We start from the raw sequence: 4706 nt of genomic DNA, 5'->3' as shown, positions 1-4706 counted from the left end.
AGGGTCTCAGCTGAGTGTCAGGCAGAGAGCAGATGCCAGGGCTATGCTAGAGCAGTATAGGGCTCTGTTCACGGACAAGCCAGGGAGGACACACATCACTGAGCACCCAGTGCTTACAGGGGATCTGAGACCTCTGCATAAGCACGCTTATAGAGTGTCAGCAGAGGTGAAGGGCAGTATAGAGAGGGAGATGGAGGAGATGCTGGCCCTAGGGGTAATTGTACCATCCCAGAGCCCTTGGGCTTGTCCGGTAGTCCTAGTGCCTAAGAAGGATGGGACCACCCGGTTCTGTGTGGACTACCGGCAGCTCAATGCGGGCATGGTCTCAGATGCCTACCCCATGCCCCGCATGGATGAGTTGCTGGATGAACTCGCGGGGGCAAGGTATCTGACCACCAGGGATCACAGTAAAGGGTACTGGCTGATCCCTTTGACCCAGGAGGCTAGGGAGAAGTCGGCTTTCATCACCCCAAGTGGCCTCTATGAGTTCTTAGTGATGCCATTTGGGATGAGGAATGCACCGGCTACCTTCCAACGCCTGGTCAATCGTTTGCTAGAGGGCATGCAAGGGTTTGCAAGGGCTTATCTGGATGATATTGCTGTGTTCAGTAACTTCTGGGAATCACACTTACTTCATGTAGCTGCGGTGCTAGCCAGGATTAGGGAGGCAAGTCTCACCTTAAAACCCACCAAGTGCTTAGTAGGGATGGCTGAAGTCTTATACCTAGGGCATAGTGTGGGTGGAGGGCTCCTCAAGCCAGAACCAGTTAGGGTAGAGGCAGTAGTGCAGTGGCCCACTCCCAAAACCAAGAAGCAGGGCATGGCGTTTCTAGGCACCGCAGGCTACTATAGGAAGTCTGTTCCCCAGTATAGTGCCATTGCCAAACCCCTGACTGACTTGACCCAGAAGCGACAGTCTGTGCTGGTAGTCTGGTCTCCTGCCTGTGAAGATGCATTTCCGGCTTTGAAGACTGCCCTAGCCGGCGCTCCTATACTGGCCGCTCCAGATTATTCCAAAAAGTTTCTGGTGCAGACTGATGCCTCAGACGTTGGCATTGGTGCTGTGCTCAGCCAGGTGGGGGAGGAGGTCAGGGAACCTCCAATTATGTTTCTGGGCCGCAAGCGGCTGCCCAGAGAAGGAGCATATGCCACTATTGAGAAGGAGTGTCTGGCCATAGTATGGGCTCTAAAGAAGCTACAGCCCTCTCTGTATGGCAGAACCCTCACTGTTATCACTGACCATAACCCCCTAAGTTGGTTGCAGAGGGTGTCGGGAGAGAATGCCAAGCTCCTGCGCTGGAGCCTGGCCTTGCAAGAATGTGACTTCACCATTCAGCACAAGAAAGGCAGTGAGCATGGGAACGCTGATGGCCTCTCCCGGCAGGACAATCCCCAAGACCTAATGACGTCAAAAACCCTCAGGTCAGCCCAACCACCAGAGGAGGTGGCCAGGGCAAACCTTGGGCTTTGAGTGGGGGAGATGTGGCGAAAATGGGGGTAATCAGCGCATTAATAAAGGCAGTGGGCTCAGCTGGTTACCCCTATTTCGCGTTGGGGATGAAGGGGTTAATTCTATATGCATGGCTGTCCCCATTTTGCAGGCTAATCTCTACCTGCAGTGAAGTGCCTTTCTGTTACTGTTTTAAAATGTACCGGCAGGATGCTATTTTTTTGTCTGCCTGCCTTTGTGAAGCAGTAGGAACAAATGTTATGCATACAGGAGCCCCCTGTTGGGATGAAAGACCCCAGATTCGTAAAGTGTCACTTAATCAGGATGTTTCTGAGTAGCAGATCCTGTTACTCCTCCTGGATATTTCACACCTCGGGACCCAAACTTCAGACATTGCGTCCCCAGAAATGAGTGGGCCCTTTTTACTTAGCAGTGCTACCAAGCTGCTCACTGAGCATGCTCAGAGTTACCTGAGCTGGCTGTAGGATTTGCCCCTGTGACATGGCAGGTTCTGATAGGATCAAGATAATTCGTTGCCAATGGGATGAGGCTAATGTAAACCCCACAGGCCCTTATCCTTAAAAAGGCCTGTACCCCTCATTCCTGTGTTGTTGCTGTAACCTGATTTCTTCAAGTGGATAAGACCTAAGTACAGCGGCTACGATTCCAGAACGCAAGGGGTTAAAAACATCGCAACAAGGAAACTTGCCCTGCTTCAGGATTTCGTTAGCCCTGGGTATCCAGCAAATCCCAGAGAACCAGAAAGGACTTTGCACATTCACAGAAGGATTGGACTGGGGCTATGTATTTGGCAGTTTGCAAATGGACTACATTTTAAAGGACAATCTTCTGCTGCTTTGGCACCTTTCTGGACATTATCCTCTGTTTCTCTACCCGTGAGTGTAATTATTAAGTTTATTCTGCAGTTGTCGTGTGTTTGCCTATCAAGGGAATAAATCTCAGTTTATTTTGCTCAACCTGTTCTGCTCAATCAGGACCCACAAAATATAAATGTGTTATTAAGCGCGTCCCCGTGACATAAACACCCCGGGCAAAGTGCATGACAGGTGTGTGCAGATCTGGGCGTGCCCTTTGCACGCTCCGCTCCGCTCCCTTCCTGGCCCTGAGCCAGACACCTGCACACTGCCCGGCGCGCTGCGGCTCAGGTTGCAGCCGGAGAAAAACAAGGGAGGGTGCTCCGAGCGAGAACACGCAGGCGAGAACACCCCTCTCCAACGGCTGCAGCGTATCCCAGAGGGGCTGTGATGTCACCGCGAGGGAGGTTATAAAGGAGACGCGCGTCTCGGCTCCGCAAAGGGGAGAAACACATCGTACGTTGTTCCTGCCTCTGGCAGACAATCGGCAGCTCAAGGTAGGATCTCGCGCAACCCGCCGCGGTGCTGCAGGGGTTAAGGCGTTGTGTGCCGGAACTGCAAACGGTTTCTTGTTGCGGGGCGGTTGGTCGTGAAATGGGGTTAAAGGGTCCGTCCCGCGTAGGGGGCCAAGGGATCTGATGATAGTGACGTGTTTAAAGGGTTAAAGGGTCAGTGCCACGTAGGGGCAAAGTGACCTAATGACAGAGACATATTTAATGGGTTAAAGGATCAGTCCCACATAGGAGCAAAGTGACCTAATGACAAGGACGTGTTTAATGGGTTAAAGGGTCAGTCCCACGTAGGCGCAAAGTGACCTAATGACAGGGGCGTGTTTAATGGGTTAAAGGGTCAGTCCCACATAGGGGCAAAGTGACCTAATGACAGGGACGTGTTTAATGGGTTAAAGGGTCAGTTCCACATAGGAGCAAAGTGACCTAATGACAGGGGCGTGTTTAATGGGTTAAAGGGTCAGTCCCACATAGAGGCAAAGTGACCTAATGACAGGGACGTGTTTAATGGGTTAAAGGGTCAGTCCCACGTAGGAGCAAAGTGACCTAATGACAGGGACATGTTTAATGGGTTAAAGGGTCAGTCCCACGTAGGAGCAAAGTGACCTAATGACAGGGACGTGTTTAAAGGGTTAAAGGGTCAGTGCCACGTAGGGGCAAAGTGACCTAATGACAGGGACGTGTTTAATGGGTTAAAGGGTCAGTCCCACGTAGGAGCAAAGTGACCTAATGACAGGGACGTGTTTAATGGGTTAAAGGGTCAGTCCCACGTAGGGGCAAAGTGACCTAATGACAGGGACGTGTTTAATGGGTTAAAGGGTCAGTCCCACGTAGGGGCAAAGTGACCTAATGACAGGGACGTGTTTAATGGGTTAAAGGGTCAGTCCCACGTAGGGGCAAAGTGACCTAATGACAGTGACATGTTTAATGGGTTAAAGGGTCAGTCCCACGTAGGAGCAAAGTGACCTAATGACAGGGACGTGTTTAAAGGGTTAAAGGGTCAGTGCCACGTAGGGGCAAAGTGACCTAATGACAGGGACGTGTTTAATGGGTTAAAGGGTCAGTCCCACGTAGGAGCAAAGTGACCTAATGACAGGGACGTGTTTAATGGGTTAAAGGGTCAGTCCCACGTAGGGGCAAAGTGACCTAATGACAGGGACGTGTTTAATGGGTTAAAGGGTCAGTCCCACGTAGGGGCAAAGTGACCTAATGACAGGGGCGTGTTTAATGGGTTAAAGGGTCAGTCCCACATAGGGGCAAAGTGACCTAATGACAGGGACGTGTTTAATGGGTTAAAGGGTCAGTCCCACATAGGAGCAAAGTGACCTAATGACAGGGGCGTGTTTAATGGGTTAAAGGGTCAGTCCCACATAGAGGCAAAGTGACCTAATGACAGGGACGTGTTTAATGGGTTAAAGGGTCAGTCCCACGTAGGAGCAAAGTGACCTAATGACAGGGACATGTTTAATGGGTTAAAGGGTCAGTCCCACGTAGGAGCAAAGTGACCTAATGACAGGGACGTGTTTAAAGGGTTAAAGGGTCAGTGCCACGTAGGGGCAAAGTGACCTAATGACAGGGACGTGTTTAATGGGTTAAAGGGTCAGTCCCACGTAGGAGCAAAGTGACCTAATGACAGGGACGTGTTTAATGGGTTAAAGGGTCAGTCCCACGTAGGGGCAAAGTGACCTAATGACAGGGACGTGTTTAATGGGTTAAAGGGTCAGTCCCACGTAGGGGCAAAGTGACCTAATGACAGGGACGTGTTTAATGGGTTAAAGGGTCAGTCCCACGTAGGGGCAAAGTGACTGACTTAAAGCAGGGGTAGCCAACTCCAGTCCTCAAGGCCACCAACAGGTCAGGTTTTCAGGATAT

The 4706-nt window shown here is 51.1% G+C and overlaps 1 protein-coding gene across 1 annotated transcript in view; it reads left to right on the top strand.

Moving 5' to 3' along the window:
* The first annotated feature begins 2672 nt into the window (after window positions 1-2672).
* LOC142466666 (interleukin-17D-like) overlaps window positions 2673-4706 on the top strand; it is a 15870-nt gene continuing 13836 nt past the window's right edge. Inside the window, exon 1 of the mRNA XM_075571920.1 lies at window positions 2673-2822. The gene's annotated coding sequence lies outside the window, so the exon portion shown is untranslated. The remainder of the gene's footprint in view (window positions 2823-4706) is intronic.

Source organism: Ascaphus truei, chromosome 15 (genome assembly GCF_040206685.1).
Source record: "Ascaphus truei isolate aAscTru1 chromosome 15, aAscTru1.hap1, whole genome shotgun sequence".
Classification (NCBI taxonomy): Eukaryota; Metazoa; Chordata; class Amphibia; order Anura; family Ascaphidae; genus Ascaphus; species Ascaphus truei.
The sequence above is the reverse complement of the archived record's forward strand: the minus strand, read 5'-3'. Positions and strand labels throughout refer to the sequence as shown.